At 43.2% G+C, this 20,261-nt stretch overlaps 1 protein-coding gene across 5 annotated transcripts in view; it reads right to left on the reverse strand.

The window, feature by feature from the left end:
• The window catches only part of LOC124638665 (rho-related GTP-binding protein RhoE-like), a 161,687-nt gene that overhangs the window by 99,723 nt on the left and 41,703 nt on the right, over window positions 1-20,261 (reverse strand). For 3 of the 5 annotated variants that reach the window (XM_047175663.1, XM_047175665.1, XM_047175667.1), the window contains exon 2: window positions 12,657-12,702. The exons of the other annotated variants lie outside the window; for them this stretch is intronic. The gene's annotated coding sequence lies outside the window, so the exon portion shown is untranslated. The remainder of the gene's footprint in view (window positions 1-12,656; window positions 12,703-20,261) is intronic. 5 annotated transcript variants of the gene reach the window in all.

Consider the following 20,261-nt stretch of genomic DNA (forward strand, 5'->3'; position numbering starts at 1 on the left):
ATGACAGTCCCTTTTATAATTCTCGTAAAAATGGCCAAATTACAGGACCAATGCAAATTTCGCGGAATAAATATGTTGCGGAAAAAGACATGATATTATCATACATTAAAAACCGTAAAAAAAGTTGCTTATTATGTTAATTTCTTGAGGATAAATGTCATTCTTATGTAGACTGAAAACATACGGTTTACTGAAACATTTGGCTATGGTTATTTACTGGCTTTTCCACTGGTTAAAATTTAATAAAAAAAGCGTTATGCTGTTTTATAATTTTTTGTTTCAATGATTAAGTATCATCTCGTTGGTCTAGCTGTCGCAAGTGCGGCTGCTAAGCACGAGGTCTCGGGTTCGATTCCCGAGTCGGGCCGAAATCGCCTTGTGGGTTTTAGAAGACTTTCACAAAGCAGCCCGGAGCCTGGAAGCTGGTGATTGATACACCCGTGCATCGGAGAGCACGTAAATGTCGGTCCTGCGCCTGATCTCTCTCCGGTCGTGTCGGATTACCGTCCCATCGGGCTATGAGAGTTAAGGAATAGTGAGTGCACCTGTGTCTGCGCAAATGCTCGTGCACTATAATATGTCCTGCGTAGTTGGCTAATCTCCTTACATGAGAACAGCCGCCGTAGCCGATAATCGGCTAGGAGGACATCATCATCATCATACCAATTAATCTACTAAACGGATTCTGATTAAACTTGACAGGATCCATAGGTTACATCATAATCACAGAAAGCTAATTTTTATCAGAGTACAGGAATAGGTACTTAAAAAATGAATATTTACACGCTACAAATATTCACATTCAAAAATATTCTAAACGTTAACTAAGTAAAATTAATTCTGTAAAGCTACGCACACATGTTTACAATTTATATTTTACCTCAGACTGCTTTTAGGCTTACGACGGATTTACTGAAGAGATGGCCAAATGACGTGTATTTACTTTTTTGGGCTTAAAGTAGGAAAATAACCTTGACCTTGAAAATGTTTTTTTACTTTTTAGACGGTAGGTTTGAGATAATGAAAAGATTTACACAGGATATTGTAGCTTCTCACTGTTAAGTAGGTATGCGAATTTCCATTATGGAAAAGACCATCTGCTTAAACCGACTTCCAAAAAATCGAGTAGGGTTTCAATTAGTGGAACCCAGTAAAAACTTGTTGCTCTAGAAGTCGGTGGTAAGATTAAGTCAGTAGGTAGTAACTTCAAGACATAGATTTTTAGATGCCTTTATAGGCTCCAAATAATAAAGTTGCAAAAATTATTTACTTTCATTTCATTGATTTTGGAAGTCAGCTTAGTTTTTTCTCATTCTCAAGCATTTACTATTTTAACCAGAACGCAGATAAAACTGCTAGAAACGGCTAAGAGAACCATAAAGTCTTTACGCGTTTTAATGCTCGTCACAAAACTTGAGATAACTCAATCTCAGCTTCCAATGAATGAGAGATTGAGAGACGGCATCCAAGTTTACGATGTGACGTACCTTAGCTATCTGACTGGAGACATCGGTCATTTTCCGGGATCGTACCGGATCCCGGGATCCCGGACCGAATACAAATGCAACTATTATCTACTCAGACAGTAGTGGGCTATGAAAACAGCGGGATGTAGACTGTAATTAGTTAGGTAGGCTGTGGTAGGTGTTCTTTTGTTTTTGTATTCTATTTTTGTAATAGCTAACAGTGCCTTGCGGTTTTACCAGCTTCCTGAAGAAACTACTTTTTGGAACCAGATAAAAGTAGCCTTAATAGTAATTAGATGCATTAAGCTATATTACTGCAAAGTTTCATTTAAGACTGTTCCGTAATTTTCGCGTTTAGTAAAAGCCAACGAGGTTACTACGAGACTAAATTAAATATGTATGTTTGACGTATTGAAGTCTTTTGAAAAAACTACAAAGTAACATAAAAATATCATTTATTTCTAGTAAGTATTTTATACAAAACCTAAGTAAATAAACAAAAACTTATTTCGCTATTTGTACTAACGGTTGTAAGATAGCACGTAAACAAAAAAATGGTGTAAAAATTGTTATTCGCCTCGTCGGATCGCTTGAATGAAAGTGGCATAGATACGGTAATTAACTATGTTCAGCTTACTAAGTAGGTTGGAACAAAATAGTCTGATATTTGCCATTGCCATTTTGGCATATAAAATCAATAATAGTATAAAGTTTTGTTTTTATTTGAATTATATAAGTATTTACCAAGGTTGCAAATATTTATGTACACTAAATTTCGATGCAAAGGAAATACTTTTCATGTCCTACAAAGTTAGTATTTAAATTACTCTGAAATATGGAATATTCTGTGTGTGTACATACAAATGCCTTGACCCCACGAGTTTTGGGAGCCTTTCCCGCTTTTTTTATGTCCATTTATTAGGTGAATCCCATAAGAATGGCCAGCGACGCTTTGAAAGTGAGCCTAATTTGGTTTGTGCACCCTTTACGTTACAAGTTATTTTACTGATTATAAGGTACCCATATAATATGTCGTCAATCGTTGCTGGTTTATCCCTGTAGACATGAGCCTTAACATGGCTCCACAAGAAATAGTCCAAAGGCGTTAGATCACACGATCTAGGAGGCCAATTGACGGGCCCAAAACGTGAGATAAACTATTCATCGAAGGCGGCTCTCAATTGGACCATTGTTTCGCGTGCCGTGTGGCATGTGGCACCGTCTTGTTGAAACCACATGTCAGGCATGGCCAATTCTTCCATTTTGGGCAAAAAAAAAAATCATAAATTGGAAGAAGTACGCGATGTACTCTCTTGACCGAGCATGCATTTTGATAGTAAAATTCAATAATTTGCAAGCGTTGTTCGTTCGTAAGTCGATTCAGTGTTGAATTATAGACCAAACTGAACAAGTTTGACAATGACACAAGACACGATTCACGCGTGATCTATCAAAAACAGTGTTGCCAAAAAGATACCAGCAAAAAAATCAGTCGTTATAAGAATAAAATTGTTTTGTCTGATTGTCTTCGTTGTTTGTTAGCTGACTGTATTTTCAAGATTTTTAAATTACGGTACCTAATCTTTTTCTGCTGCTTAACTTTTCATCAATTTCTCTTTACGTAGTTAACGTATTGAAAAGAAAGTTTTTGTGTTGTATTTAGTTCTATGTATTTTTAATTCATTAATTCCATTTAGATAACTTTAAACACAATTTATTTTTTAACGAATACTTACGTATTTCTTGACGACTACTATTATGTTATAGTTTCAAGTAGAGCCCAAGAAGTTGTAAATAAATTGCTTACATTTAATTATTTTGGCAAGAATTGAAAACATCTTCAAATATTACGTACCTACTAACTGTATCCCGCGTTTTCGGCCGCGTCCCGTGGGAACTACTGCCCGTACCGAGATAAAATAAGCCTATATTACTCGGGAAGAGTGTAAGCTTTCCAACAGTGAAATAATTTTTCAAATTGGTTCAGAAGTTTATGAGCCATTAGGGTACAAACAAACAAACAATGTTTCTTCTTTAATACATTAGTATAGATAAGTATACATAACTTAACTTTACCTTGTTACTTGTTACACAGACCAATTCACGATCAGACAAACAGTTTGTCTTATCAATTAATTAGCTCACAAGTATGTGTGTGTGTGTGTAAGTAGGTGAGTAAGTATGCAAATACTTGTGCAAGGGGCTTTGAATTTCAAGAGCCTTACTGATTAAGTTATCAAGTGTACACTTACTTAGACGCGACATATGATACAATAGGTATTGCGTGGTTTAGTAGCTAAATATTTCCTTTAATAGTACCTAACAAAGACTTAAATGTATGTATAATGTATAATGTATGTATAAATGCAAAAATATTTTTTTTTGTTTCGCATTCCCGCAAAACAATAAAAAGTTGCCTATTTGTTATTCTGAAACTTAAGCTATACTACTGCCAAGTTTCATCAAAATTCGTTCAGCAGTTTGGGCGTGAAGAAGTAACAAATAACACAGTCTGCAAAAAATATGTTTCTATTGTAGTAGTTTCATCAAGACCCATTCAGCCGTTTGCGCGTAATGAAGAAGCAAACATACACACTCTATAAACATTTATAATACCAGTGTTTACTAAAATCACCACATTATCTAAACAACAATATTACCTCATAATTATCATTCTACTACCCCTAAAATAACGCATATCAAAATATAGGGTGTTAATGACGCTATCGATCCTCATCGAGGTAATTACGACAGCATACCGACGGAATTTTGAATCAGGAGTCAGCACACGTTTTGCCTGATAAAATATTATATTGCGCCGGAATATACGTGTCAAGTTAATTTTAGGGAAGATTAGTGTTAAATATTGTTAGTAGGTTAAAGGTATGTTTGATAGAATATTGTTACTTACTGTGAGCTCGAAAAAAACAATATCTTTAGAAAACTGAAAGCACTTGATCATGTTGTGAGGAAGGTAATTATGAATGTGATTGATATAGTGGAAGGGGATGACCAAAGAAACGATGTACAGATTGTGTGAAAATCGACATGGCTAGAAAGAGTGCTACTTGTGAGATGACGGCAGACAGAAAGGTAAGGAAGAAGAAAATATGCTGCGCTACCTCGCATAAAATTAGGAAAAGACAGGAGGATTATCTTCTTTTCAAAACTGAAAGCACTAGAGTGGTTGTTAAAGTCGAAGATTTTTGTCTATAACTAGCTTTTCTGCAGTTCCCAAGGGAACAACTTATTGCACATGGCTTAAAAGTAGTATTAAGTACCAAACGATAACAAAGTAGGTGTTTTCACCTATTACACTAAAAAGCAAGTTACGAAAAACTCAAAACGCTTCTAAAACCCAAAACGGTGCTTATCTTTTATAAAAGATAATTCATGACGTCATCAAGGAAGTGTTTAAAGGATATAAAAGATAATGGTGTTGCCACAAATAACGGGGTTTAGCTATGGTAGTATCTGAAGCTTTGTCAACAAGATTGTTATGGTAATTGCAAGTCGTTCGTATAATCGAAGTAGGTACTAAAGCTATTATATTTCTGAAGTTGTCGTGTCCAGCAGTTTTGGAGAAAATTGCTAAAGGATTTGTTTGTTTATGTTATGGTTATGGATATTTTATTTGTATGTAGTATTAAATACTACAATGTATCACCAATATTACTGATTAAATGTCAGTTATATCGGTATTGGTATTGCATTTATTCCGAAACAACAGTCCTTTTAATACCCCACACTAAAAACTAGCACACATTATGTAAACTATATTATTACAATCACATCTACAACCTCAAATTTCACCAACTAGGTACATAATCTACCTATATGGCCATGTCAAACCACCCAGATAACACAACAATGACCCACCAATCAACTATTAATACGTCTATTATGCGCCCAATGAGCCCGCATCCGCTGCAGCGCTTTAAGCGTAGCTATAAATACTGTTATAGAATCAATAAACTTTATAACTCGGATGGCAACATCGCTGGATACCGCTGAGTGGTCATAAATGAGGATATGGCATAAGTTTTGAGTTCGCAGTAAATGGGACAAAAAATATTGGGTACTAGCTTCCATCCGCGGTTTTAGTCGCGTCGCGAGATTTCCCGTAGCCGGATGGTGACAAAAACTCAAATCCTATGTCCTTCTCCCAGCTCTAAGCTACTTCTCCTCTAATTTACAGCATAGTCTATCCAGCCTTTCACGAGTGATGGCGTGACCAAGGGATATAGGGATTTATTTTTATATATATACATAGGTATATAGATAATTTCTCGTGATCTAAGTAACAGCCATATGGCTCGATCGGTTATTAAGCAGTGCTTGGCACGATCGGTTCGTGGATGGATTGCCCGGCTGAAATCCCGCATTGAAATTTTTTTTATATACAATTTTGAAATCGCCAATCCGCTTTGTAAAAATGTTTACATACTATTTTGATTTAGTACCACTCAAACCTTTCGAATTTGTGTGTAATACTGATTTGTGTTAATAAGGCTTATTGCTTCTCTGAATGAATAAAACCAGAAACTGAGTTTTACGATAAAGGTTCTCAAATAAGCAAACTATTATCGTGCTACTCACAGTAAAACAAACTTTCCAACCTTTTAACTATGAGAAAAATATCCATTCAAACTGATCTAAAAAGATAAATGTAGTGGAAATGTTTCAAATCATAAACCGCCCAAAAGGAAGGTAAGTAGTTTGATTCCGTAAATACCTCTAAACCTTAATATTTTGTTGGCTTAATAAAACCTTCTATAAATAGATTTAAATGTTGCGAATGTTACGAGCCGATGGCTTTGAAACCGTCTGTTCAGATAAGGGTGGCTACAGACGAAACGATTTTTTGAGTCATGATCACAGATCGCACAATAAAATTTTTACTTTTTCGTCTATTCTTTTCTAAATGGTTAACTTTAACACACTTTATTCAAAGTGCATGTTTTGATAATGTTCAATCGAAAAGCTTCTATTAGCAATTTTAGATTTTCATACAAAATAACGTATCTGAGTACCGAATCTAATAAATCAGGTTTAATATTACTCTTTATTTTCCTAACAATCAGGATACTCCAGAATTAACTTCAACAACTACATAAAAAAGAAACACCCGCAACTTGCGACTGCGATTTTTTTGTCGCAAGTCTACCACCACCCTTGAAAGGTTCACTGGCTCGTCTCAATGACGAATGTGTCCCTTTAGGATCCCGGACTTAACGTTATATCTATTTCCGTTAACGGAAAAACTTTTTCCAAAGATTGCTTATTCCGGAAAATTATTTCTGCTGAGGAAAACTTTGATCTGAAGTAAGTTATGGGATAGTTTTCTACTGATGGGTTACCATTATAGCTTTTAGTGTCTTTTTGATGATGCACTATATGTTATTGGTCCATGGAGTGGCTTAAGGGGCTCGTGGCTAAGTAATAGCACAGATCCATGGATCCTCCTGTTCTTGAAGGCATGATAAATTGGTGGACTCCAGCTGTCATTTGAGCATCTTTGGCAATGATTACAGGTTATCAGCATCCATAAAATCTGATACCTGTGCTTTGCAAGGGGTATCGGATTGCGTTTTCAAGTGACTGGGCTATCAGATAGGTAGGGAATCAGATAGGCAGTCGCTTCATGTAAAATGTTAGTAGGTATTCAGATGCATCCCCATATATGGGAATCTACGTGCAATCCCTACTAATATTATAAATGCCAAAGTAACTCTGTCTGTCTGTTATGCTTTCACGTCTAAACCACTGAACTGATTTTAATAAAATTTGGTACAGAGATAGAGTTGACCTTGAGAAAGAACAGGATCCCGGACTTTGAAGAGTTCTCTTGGAAACGCGATATAACCAAACTTGACGCGTGCGAAGCCGCGGGCGGAAGCTAGTCTGCATATAAGTGGGAATCTACGTTCAAAACAAACTACTTATCTTTATACAAATCTAAAAATAAAATACTATATACAAAATATATATAAACATAAAACATATATAAAAGAACATCGATCAGGCGTCGAAGTATTCCTCCGCATCACTGTCCTCCGGAAACGTGCCCAGAAGACTGGCTGCATTGCCACGTTGAATGGCAATGCTAATTCTTTGTCCAAAGAATAAGCCAGCCCTCTGGTCTATCAAACTAAATTATATTCTCATTCTGATAAAGGTAGCTAACTTTAACAATAGTTTAAACTAAACCAAAAGCTAACTAACCACACTTGAACATGAACATTATAATAAAAATACGTATTTCATATCCAAACTAACAACTAGGTTATCTCGAAACTATTCCATTTTAACCAGAACTTCATGTAGAACATTTAAAATTAAATTCATAATTACAGTCCGCTGCATTTACCTGCGTTATTATGTTACATAAAACGAAACGCAAAGTGCTAAAACGTTTTATGCTTAAGTCTCGTTATAATGACATACCTATGATGGGAATTAGTTATGGTATTACCCGACTGTTGAAAAGGGTGTTTTTCGTTGGTACAATCATATTTACTGTTACGAAGTTAGTAGCTTCCGTTGGTGGTTTCATATGCGTCCCGTGGGAATTACTTTGTCTACCTGGATATAAAGTAGCATATAAGTCTTTCAATGAATGTGACAGAACACTGAAGTAATTTCAAATCGAGTCTGCAGTTCCTGAGCAATGCGCGTCTTTGCCACCAATCAAACTCTTCAACTCTACAATATTTTCATAGATTAGTCATATTAAAGAAGCATACATACCCAAGCAGCAAAATAGTCGAGTAAGAATTTGTTTACTTAGCCTTTAATTGTATAAGAGCCGAGTAACCGTTCTTAAAACACTCATTTATCGTATGATAGCGGTAATCTCGACTATTTGGCAACATTTGCTAATGTGTGCTTTATGGACGTTGAATAAACGTTTACAGCACTATGTTTTAGCACTTTTACTCCACCTTTTAGCAGATGCTGAATTAAAGTGTCTAAAATACTCGTTACTCGATCGTTTGATCTATAGCAGTCGTATAATAGCTGCAGAATAGCTGATTCGCTGAATTGGGTGCTTTTATACAGCCACTACTCAGCTCTCTTTTATGTTTCTATAAGAGCTCTATAAACGTAATCAAAATGCTTATGGCAAGATTGCTGCTGTTACTGCACACTTATAGATTACCTCGTATAAAAGCTTTTATACGATATTTACTCAGCTTAAAGTAGAATTGTAAAGTTCTGAGAAACAGTAACACCACAAGTCCGTCCATTGTGAATTTCCAAGCGCGAGTCCGAGTACTTTAAGTGGTTCCTTAGACTCAAGTAACAATAATTTACAATTTAAATGACGACGGACAACATTAAAAACTAGGGCCGAGTCATACAAGTGATGTTGGAATAAGTTCAGATATTGAATGTACTGAAATCAGTTCTGATTCAGAAAGCAGTGAAAATGACAGTGTCGAAGATAATAATTTTCAGATGAATTTAAGAGAATGGGCTCTTCAATTAAATATATCTCTTGCGACATTTAGACACCTGGCAACTGTTTTAAATAAACGCCTGCCACATGTTCTCCCTAAAGATCCACAAACCTTATTGACTGATTTTCTTCGGTTTGACTTATCGTTTGTGCTAAGGCCACATCCGTTAAATTTATCTGATAGTTTCCTTCCAAGCCCGTCCCAATTTTTCAAAAAAATAATCTTAATTAAAATGATTTTTTTGGTCTCGTACCAATAAGCGAACCCTAAATCCTGTTATCATGGCGATACCTTGTGCTATAAATGTGGTGACCAGCACTCTTATTCGACTTTTAATCGAATAAGTTCGCTGTAATTACAACTGGATTACCAATATGGCCACAGCATTTAATATAATTAATTAAAATATATTTAATTTAATAAATTAGTCGTCCAAATTTAAGAAAATAGACAGCGCATGAATGTTTATGTAAAAATGCCTTTGGGTTTAACAATAAAGCTTGTTGCGCATGATGTTTTGAAGTAGCGACATGACCAGTAAAAATAAACATATTGATTGCTTAAAACTTAATATAAATGTAATATATTATTCCTTTTTCTTAGCCTTTGAAATGTAGTTTACAAATAATCATTTGAACTTTGTAATAAATTAGGTAAGAGCCTCCGTAAGATCATTAACAGCACTTATTGGTCGAGTAAAAGCATTTTATCTGCTGTTATAGAACTAAAATGGCGAATAAAAGCAATTCGGCTTCGCTATTATAGCACAATTTACCTGTATAATAGCAAATCGAATGCGTTTATTGAACTAAATATGCTATATACCACTTTTACTCAAATCTTACCGCATGTTTTAGTTGCTTACTCAGCGCTTATTCCACTTTAATAGGACTTTAGTCTGAATAATTTGCGCCTTTTTCGCGTTGAGTAAACGTTTCGAGCACTTTTACTCGACTGTTTTTAGGACTTTTATTGAACTTAAAGGCGAAAATAGAACGTGCCCTCGACCATTATAGCACGTCTATTTGCTGCTTGGGTAGGCACTTAATTATTAAGTTATATTACTTATATTTGTATATGTAACATGTACTTGAAATTCTGCACTTGATACCGTCTGCATTGCATTGATAAGGCAATGATATCACTGTAATTGAAAACCCTTTTGCTCAGTGACAGCCGCATCGTTCTATCAAGATTAAGATAAATAGACTAGAGTCGGCTTCTGGATGGGTAACCAAGCCTTCATACAGGCCCGCCGTAAGCGGGCGTGCAAGGCGTGCACCGCACGCGGGCGGCACGTCCTAGGGGGCGGCAAATCGAGTGACTTATCACGTAATATTAAAAAAATACAATATCTTTTTACCAATTATTTGATTTCAATATTTCCGAACACAGCAATAGCCGCCCTCGCTTTGGTCGTCCCCTATCAATTTTGACGGGTTCACCCTTTGCATCCCCAAAAAAATTCGCGCTCGCTGCGCTCGCGCCTCCATGTCAGATATCGCAGTTAGTAGCGGTAGGGCGCGGTTGGGCGACGGCCCAGGGCGCCGGATATAAGGGGCACCGCAGGCGCCCCCACCAATCCTTGATCAGAATGTTACTCCTATTTTTGTTTTAAATTTCATCAAAGATTGCAACTTACAAGAACTGTATCCAAATGAATGGATAGCATCAGGGCCATCTTAACTTATGGTGCAGCGTATGCGAATAACCCGGGCGCCGTGGGCTCAGGGGCGCCGAAGCGAATTTGTGTTTAATTCCGCGTTAAATTTGAGAAATTCTCGAACAAACACTACTTTTATGTCCCAAAACTCAAAAATTTTCGCGCTCGCTCCGCTCGCGGTTTCCTTACTTTACGCTTCAATTTTTTATCACATATAGCTACTTTTAATGTCCCAATACTCAAAAAAAAATCACGCTCCCTTCGCTCGCGGCTTCTTCACTTCACAGTCGTTTTTTATTATATATGTTTAGGACTTTTAGTGATCCAAAACTCAAAAATTTTCGGGCTTGCTTCACTTTACAGTTGTTTTATTTTTCAACAATATTTTAGTCTACCCTAGCAAAAAGGTAGCGTCGTTTTTGAGTTCTTTTATTAATAAGAAAGTAACTTCTAGTTTCCATATGAACTTTCTTATTTACGGTACTACTTTAAGTCCCAAAAATATAATACATAGGCGCCAACACCAACAAAGAGTTATGTACGTTTGGGCAAAATTTTAAGTAATTTTTGTTTTGAGTTCTAAAATATAACAAAAAAATTCGCGCTCGCTTCGCTCGCGCAATCATAAGACATGTTCCAGTGTTTTTGCATTCACCAACCAGCAATAACTTATGTACGATTGGGCTACATTTTACGTAATTTTTGCTTCGACTTGTTAACTATAAAAAAAAAAATTCGCGCTCGCTTCGCTCGCGCAATCGGTAACTACACACACCTCTGTTTTTCGTATGGGTTTGAATTGCAGTTGAAGGGCGCCGTAGAAATCTCGCCCAGGGCGCTAGTAGAGTTAAAACCGGCACTGATCGCAATTTATCTTTGTTTAATTGTTGAGGCATTCTATTCCGAAAAATCATTTTTCGCGCACGTCCGTTATAGCTTTTTGTTCACTTTGGCTTTTTATGATATGTTTACTTCATGAAAACTCTAAGGAAAAAATCGCGCTCGCTTCGCTCGCGGCTTCATGTACATTAGCACTTCATTTCTGTGCATATCTTACTTTTTGACTTTGCTTTGTTAATTTACAGTGGTTTTTATTTGTTTTGTGTCCTTAGACTAAAAAAATTTCGCGCTCGCTTAGCTCGCGCTTCCTTACATATGAAATGTGTCTCATGCGTCGACTTTTTCAACGGGAAACCCACCAAAAACCATTAATAACATATTTTACTGAAATTAAACATTGCTATAGATATTTAATTTCGTTAGTTTAAGTTACCCATAATCTGTTCTAAGCACTTTGATATACATTATGTTGGTACCTACCCATTAATCACAATCTTTCAATAGATAGGGGCCACTTGGGTAATGATTGCACTGTATTGATGCCCTAAGCAATTGCTTAGTCTGCTTATGGGCTAACCCAGGACTTCTTAGGTTACTCTAAGACTTAGAGCATTTCAAGTAAATAAAAAGTTATGTGTAATATGTTATGTACTTATTGCAATATTTATGTATCCAAAAGGAAGTGCGTTTTTTGCAATCAGAGCGGTGCATGTACATATTTTTTTCTGTTGGACAAGTAAAATGGATATGAATGGGCGGGGGGGTCCGGTCCCCCTGGACCCCACCCCTTATATATTTTTTGACAAAACCCAGTATAATATGTAGTCGTAGGGCGGCATAATCGGTTTTGCACGCGGGCGAACAAACAGCTAGCGGCGGGCCTGCCTTCATACAAGACTTCTTTTTAGATGCATTATGCGCCCGAGTCTTTTGGAAATATCTTGTGAAAGTTTCTAAACATTACTAAGCGATTTCGGCCCAACCTGACTCAGGAATCAAACATGGGACCCCGTGCACAAAAACAGGACAGTTTCTTGATGAGTTGAAAGTTGTATTACATAGTAAAGTAAATTAAATAGATTATAGAAATATCAAGTCGCTTCATGTAATGTAATGTTTATATATTTGTATTCGAGGCCCATCAGAATTTTATAAAAATGCTAGGCAGTTAACCAAATGATTAAAGGCAAAGGCTTAAATAATAAGACACAATATAAAATGTACCTTATGTAGATAATAATAGGGTTTCAAATGAGATGCTCCTCGGTACCTGTAACAAAATAAGTTATTATTAATAACAATTTTCCAGAGAAAACAAAAAACTAGCAATACATATATAATGGCGTCCACGGCCGATTTCGGCCACGGCGGCTGTTCTCACTTAAGGAGATCAGCCAACTGCGCAGGACATATTATAGTGCACGAGCATTTGCGCAGACACAGGTGCACTCCCTATTCCTTCACTCTCATAACCCGATGGGACGGCAATCCGACACAACCGGAAAGAGATCAGGCGCAGGACCGACATTTACGTGCTCTCCGATGCACGGGTGAATCAATCACCAACTTCCAGACTACGGGCTGCTTTGTGAAAGTTTAAGAAAACCCACAAAGCGATTTCGCCCCGACCCGGGAATCGAACCAGAGACCTCGAGCACAGCAGCCGCGCTTGCGACCACTAGACCAACGAGGCAGTCAATACAAATTAGGTAAAAGTAACAAGTTTTCGAAACATCGTAGTACAATGTAAATATTGTTTGAAATTATATGTGGTAGTGATTAAGTTAGTGATAAAATGTAATTGTAACAATTTTCGGTTATGTTAATATAGGTCGTGTCAAGTCGTGGTGGCCTAGTGGGTAAAGAACCAACCTCTCGAGTATGTGGGTGTGGGTTCGATTCCAGGTCAGGCAAGTACCAATGCAACTTTTCTAAGTTTGTATGTACTTTCTAAGTATATCTTGGACACCAATGGCTGATAAAAAAGGTGAAGGAAAACATCTTGAGGAAACCTGGACTATAGTCTGAAATCACCACCCCGCATTGAGCAAGCGTGGTGATTAATGCTCAATCCTTCTCCTTGTGAGAGGAGGCCTGTGCCCAGCAGTGGGACGATAAAAAGGCTGTAACAGTTACAGTAATATAGGTCAATGTCCTTATAGGTGCTAATTAATACTTTATTTGGTGTTGCTTTTATTAAACATATTTATAAAATTAGGATTACCCATTTTATGTGAAATATTCTGATGCTCAGTTACCACAGTTATCCTTACTAATATTATAAATCGGAAAGTGAGTTTGTTTGTTTGTTTGTTTGTTTGTTCCGCTTTCACGCCGTAACTACTGAACCGATTGCTTTGAAATTTTGCAGACGTAAAGTTAGAAGTCCGGATTAAATAATAGGGTACTTTTTATCCCGAAAAAAATAGATATTCCCGAGGGAAAACAAAAATATTGTTTGTTTGATGGATGGATTGTAGATGGCGCTGTGTGTCGTTTAAAACAAGGTAATATATTGCAAACGAATATAAACATGTAAATTTAGAAGCTAAATGATACGATAATGAATCCCCGAAAATGAGGAATTCCCGAGGGATGATGTACAATTTGTTTAATCGTCTAAACTGTTTTTTTTACATCTACTTATATATTGCAAACGAATATGAACATATAAATTTAGAAGCTAAATGATACGATAATGAATCCTCGAAAATGAGGAATTCCCGAGGGATGACGTACGATTTGTTTTATCGTCTTAACTGTTTTTTTTACATCTACTTATCCTGAATTAACTATAATTCAACGAATTACTAATTGGTATAAGTATTAGTTAAGTTATTTCGTTCTTGAGGTATGCGATAGATGGCGCTGGGTGTTTTTAAAACGTGGTAACGATGTGTTTTTAAAATACATAAGAAGTGGAATGATAGCTTTTTAAAACGTAGTGACGTTGTTTTTTTTAAGATACGTAAGAAGTGCAATGATATCTCGCGCTTTAACCTGTAGCTCATTGTTCAATCGCGAGCTTCCCGATAGCTCGATAGATGGCGTTGTGCTTTTCTGTATCGTGGTGTTAAGGTTCGCCGCGAATTAGTCTGTTTTGAAATCAGTGGGGCCCAGTAGCGCCAGGGCCAGCCGCGGCTGCGGGTTGTTCGAAAGAGGTACCGCGGCCCTGGTATATAAAAGGCCTAGGACGGAACACGACGATTTTAGTCAGTAAGAGTCTGACACTCCCTCACCGCTGCTAACCCACAGCGGGAGGGGTGAACCGAATTCCACGCGGGCGAAGCCGCGGGCGGAAAGCTAGTTTCAAATATTTTCAAAAGCAATTTCTTATTCCTTTTTTTGAAGAAACATCTCAATAATTTCTTAGATAACCCACAAAATAAAACAAACTATAGCTCCTATATTTTCTCCCTTATTGGGAAAATTTAGACTATAACCTTAATAAACTTCGTCAAATCTACTCAGTTGGTACCTCAATCACCTTTCACTGAAAACATTTTCAAACCAATTCGTTAAAAGGTCGTGTAACCACTCGTCCTTTCAGTGAATATTTCAGCAAAAACAAAACGTATGAAATAGATAATAGAAATAAACTTAGATAAACAAAAGTTTATTTGACAAGACTTATTGACGGAGTTCGTTGACTCTGTAATCGGGGGATGAGGGTTTGTTAAAAGATCTCACGCTACCACGGTATGAATATTTCGTCTTTTTTACTGACTTAAAAAAGGAGGTTTTCAGTTTGACCTGCAGGTACTGTATGTTTTTGCGTGATTGTCTGTGTGTTTTTCTGAACCCATTTTAAATGCATACCACATGTCTGTCAGACTTTACCCTAAGGAAAGTTTTGAGGTAAATCAACCAATAAAAAATGGACGACCGCACTTTAACACGTATTGTACGTATTGCCTGCCTTTAATTTTGTTAATTTGTGTTGATAAGAACTTTCTAGTGATGTGGACGTCTATTGATAGTTCAGTCTTCATGTAGGTATTCACCATCTTGGCATTAACAGTTCTTCTGTGTTTCAGAAGGCATGCTGTCATTTAAATATCTTTGACAGTAGCATGGGTATTTAGGAGCCAAAAAGCAGTCATCAAAAAGCAATTATGTTTGTCTGCCCTTTTCTTTATATACCCTGGGCTTAGTATATAATATGATTAATGTGTTTACCTTTTTATAATAAACCCCATTTTTTTTTTTTTTTTTTTTTTTTTATCGACGTAAAATCATCAAATGACCCCTCCCGCTGTGGGTTAGCAGCGGTGAGGGAGTGTCAGACTCTTACTGACTAAAATCGTCGTGTTCCGTCATAGGCCTTTTATGTACCAGGGCCGCGGTATCTCTTTCGAACAACCCGCAGCCCCAGCAGGCCTTGGCCCTGCTGGGCCCCGCTGGGGTTGCTGACATCTCTTTGAGGAGCGCGTGGAACAACGCGCGCCGTCGACACGGGTCTGTCGTCTAGAAAGACAGAGGGACGATGAGCCACCCGAACTCACCGCCCACAGACCCACGCCTACGGTGGCCGGGAGTCATCTCGCGACACCCGGCGCCCATGGTGTCTACCTGGTCCAGCGCGGCGGCCGGGATGAGAGGTGCGAACTCTCTGGCGTTCCGCCTCCTCCTTCTCGAGCATGACCGCTTCGCAGAAGGAGGCGACGGCATCCCATTCCCTCTCGCCCCGGACCATGGCCTGAACCAGGGCCGGACGCGAGAGGTCGCCGCCGCCCAAAGCCTCAACGAGGACCCGGCGGTGCCCCTCCCATGCGGGGCACACCTGGACTGTGTGGTCCACCGTGTCCTCGGGGCTGTCCGCACAATGGTGACACCCGGGCGCCTCCTCACGACCGATGCGGTGCAGGTACCTCCCGAAACAACCGTGTCCGGTGAGGACCTGCGTCATGCGGTACGTGAGGGCGCCGTGACTCCTCCCGAGCCACTCCTCAAAGAGGGGACTTACCGCCACGATGGTGGCGTGCCCTGCACTGGGTTGCGACAGTCGCTCCCTCCAGGCCACCATGAGATCGCGCCGGAGCTCCGCCCGCTGCGCGACAACTTGCCGCGGCAACGGGGTTTCTCCCCGGCGCTGAGCCTCCTCGCGCCAGTCGTACAGGCGCAAGAAGACCCTCGCCTCCAGATCCCACGGTGGCAGTCCAGCAAGTAGGCCAGCTGCTTCGCGGGAAATCGTGCGGTACCCCCGGATTAGCCTAATGGCTATCACCCTTTGGGGCACGTTCAAGTAGTGTAAAGCCCGCGGCCGTACCGAACGTGCCCATACCGGGGCCCCGTAAAGGGCCATGGACCGCATGACCCCCGCGTAGAGTCTGCGGCAGGGGGCGTTTGGGCCGCCCAGGTTGGGCAGGAGCCGCATGAGTGCAGCACCTGCCTTCTCCAGTTTGGGGCCCAAACGTCGGAAATGCTCGACGAAGTTCCACCGGCCGTCGAGGACGAGTTCCAGGTATTTCATCGCCCTCTCGACGCCGATGGTAACCCCCCCCACCGTGACCTGGGAGCCTGAAGGTGGCGCGTTCCGAAGCCCATGAAAGCACATGGCCTCGGATTTGTGCAAGGCCACCTCCAGGCCCAGCAGCTGGATCCTCTCGATGACTGTCGCAACCCCGCGCGTCATTATGTCGGCCGCCTCCTGGTGCGACCTCCCTTGTGCCAGAACCAGCGTGTCGTCAGCGTAGCAGATCACGCTGACGCCGCTAGGGAGGTCGGCGCGCAGCACCCAGTCGTAGCCGATGTTCCACAAGAGCGGCCCCAGTACCGACCCCTGCGGAACACCGCACGACATCTCTCGCCGGTTCCATTCCCCATTGTGACCGGGGTAAATGATGGACCTATCCGACAGATAGGCCTCGACCACGCGACGAAGGTAGGTCGGCACCCGGTGATACCGGAGTGCCTCCCTAATGCAACTCCAGGGAAGGGTGTTGAAGGCGTTGGCGATGTCAAGAGACACCGCCAAGACGACCCCCCCCCCGGGACACAGCATCCCCCGTCGTGAGAGCTCTCACGCGCATGATGGCGTCCACCGTTGAGCGCCCCTTGCGGAAACCGAACTGGTGGTCCGCAAGGTCCGGCCCTATCCCCCCAAGGTGCGCGACGAGGCGGTGTGCGACAACTCGCTCAAAGAGCTTGCCCACCTCGTCGAGCAGCACGATAGGCCGGTATGCGGACGGAGAGTCCGCAGGGCGCCCCGGCTTCCGTATGAGGACCAGTTTCCCTGTCTTCCAACGAAGTGGGAACTGGCCCCTCTCCAAGCATGCGCTAAGAAGCCCCCTAAGTCGAGGCCCGAGAGCCTCAAGGGCCAGGACCCAGGCCTTGCCAGGCAGGCCGTCAGGCCCTGGGGCGGTGTTTTTGGCTTTCAGCCTAGCCACCGCCACTCTCAGGTCCACCCCAGTCACCTCGGGGACATCGTCGTCGTCGGAAGTGTGGTCCGTCGTTGACACCGCGGGTTGCAGAGACATGGGCGGGGGAGAGTGTTCCCCGCGCGAAGGGAACAGAGCGCTCACCACCTCCTCCACCAGCTGAGGCCGAAGACTCTGGGTCAGCGGGGGGGCCCATGGGCGGAGCTTGCCCCGCACCATTTTGTACGGGCGCCCCCACGGGTCCCTGTCCAGAGACCTCAGCAGCTCCGCATTGGCCACCTCCTTGGCCTGGATGATGGCCAATTGGAGGGCGGTCTTCGCAGCTCTGTATCCCTCGTACAGCTCCGCTTCCCTGGCTTCTGCATCCGGAGGGCGGATGCGCAGCCTGCGGTGTCTGGTGTACAGGTGCCTCGCAGCGACGCACGCCTCTCGAAGGGCGGCGATCTCGCAAGACCACCAGTACACCTGGCGTCGGGTGCGTCCTGGCGGGGCTCGGGGCATGGCCACGTCACAAATCTCGGACATGGTCTCCCGGAACCACTCCGCCTCGTCGTTGATGTCGGCGGGCCTGTCCGGTGATGACACCCAGGCCTGCACGACTGAGGCTTCCAGGAGAAGCTCCCGGTCCAGGTGCCTCAGCGCCCAACGTGGACCACTCGGGGTCTGCAGGACCGGCGCGCTAGGGTTCTGGGCGGAGACGTCAAACCGGATGTACCGATGATGCCTGCTTCCAGCGCCCAGTCCTCCACCATCCTACCCCGTGCATCTGTGCGTCGGGAACCCCAGGCCAAGTTCTTGGCGTTGAAGTCCCCTAACACTATCACGGGGAGGGAATAACTTCCGACGACGACGGACAACTCCAGGAGGGAGTTGTGGAACTCGGCGAGAGTTCGGCTCGGGGAGAAGTACACCCCCACGACGACTATCTCCCCGAACCGTGCTGCGACGCAACCCCTTCCACTCTTCACCCCTTCGAGGGAAGGAGTACCAGCGGCGGCCGACGATATGATGGTCACTGAGCCGCTAAGGTCCTTAACCCAGTCATCCCTGGGAAGGACAAAGTACGGCTCAGCGACCACGGCGATGTTGATCGACCACTGCGCCATGCTTTGGAGCAACAGATCCTGGGCACGGGCGCAGTGGTTGATGTTCGCCTGGAGGAAGCGTAGTGGAGCCAGGCTAGCACTCCATCACGTCTTCCTCCTCTTCAGACGCGGGCGCAGCGGCAGCAGCAGTGGCGACAGCGACAGCGGCGGCAGCGTTGGGGGCGGCGGCGGCCGCAGGAGCTGCGGTGGTGGCCACTGCGGAGGTGGCGGCGGTGGCAACGACGGACGGCCGACCCTTGCCCTTACTCGGCTTGGCGGGTGGGGCACAGGTCTTGCTCCCCGCCCGGTGTTCGGCCGGCTTGCCAGCAGCCGCACATGCAGAGCAGTGCGGCGTGGCGCTGCATTCCACGGCCTTGTGACCGGGCTGACCGCAGCGGAAACAGAGGGCGCTGCGGTCGACCTCCGAGGTGCAACGGACACCCACATGATGCCCGACGTGGCATCGGAAGCACCTCAGCGGTCTGGGGTCAAGCAGCTTAACCTGCGCCGACACCCAGCCGACCAGCAATCTTCGGCCGTCAACAATGTTCTTGGCCGCCGTCACGGGGCAGCTCACCGTGATGGTGCACGTGCCCCTGAAGTCGGGACGTATGGTGCCCGCCTTGACTTCGTCGGCGGAGCACCCACCCGTCCTAGCGACGGCGGCCACTACCTCCTCCGCAGTAGCTGAGTCGTCCAGGCCCATGATGCGCAGATCCGCGCACTTGTGGGGCCTGGAGACTCGGGCGTCGTCCGCACTTATGGACGCCCTAAGCCTCTCGGCTAGAGCGTCTGCGGCGGGCCCACTGGCCGCTCCTGGGACCTCCAGCATTCGGGCGCCCGTTGCGGTCACCCTGAGCCGGAGGCCGGAGGCGATACCCAGCTCCTGCAGGTTCACCGCCTCCTTTGCTTGGGCGAGCACGTCGCGGTACGACACGCCCCTTTTGACCGCGTCCGGCTGTAGTGTGACTACTACAGCCGCGGTTTTGGGGGCGCGGAGTTTCGCCGCGGCGGCTCGCTCCCTGCGCCGCTGTTTCTGGGCCTTCTTTTTGGCCGCTTTGGCCGCCCTCCGCCTCTTTTTCTTTTCCCCCACCACCTGCCACTCAGACTCAGTGGCAGAAGAGGTAGGGGCCGCAGACGGTGTCGGCTTTGGAGGGCGTTTCGCCACTGGTGCCGACGACGGAGCCGGTGCTGACGTTGGCACCGGGGGCCTCTGCGCCTGGACCGCCCTTGCGGTCTTGGGCTTTGGCTGAGCGGGCGCCCTCCTGGTCGGTCCGTTCGGCGCCGCGACAGGGGGCTTGCTCGGCGGTCCCCTTCTGGGTGGGGGTGCCGCTGCAACCGCAGCCGCATAGGAGGCCCTTTGG

The sequence above is a fragment of the Helicoverpa zea genome, chromosome 18 (genome assembly GCF_022581195.2).
Source record: "Helicoverpa zea isolate HzStark_Cry1AcR chromosome 18, ilHelZeax1.1, whole genome shotgun sequence".
NCBI classification, from domain to species: Eukaryota; Metazoa; Arthropoda; class Insecta; order Lepidoptera; family Noctuidae; genus Helicoverpa; species Helicoverpa zea.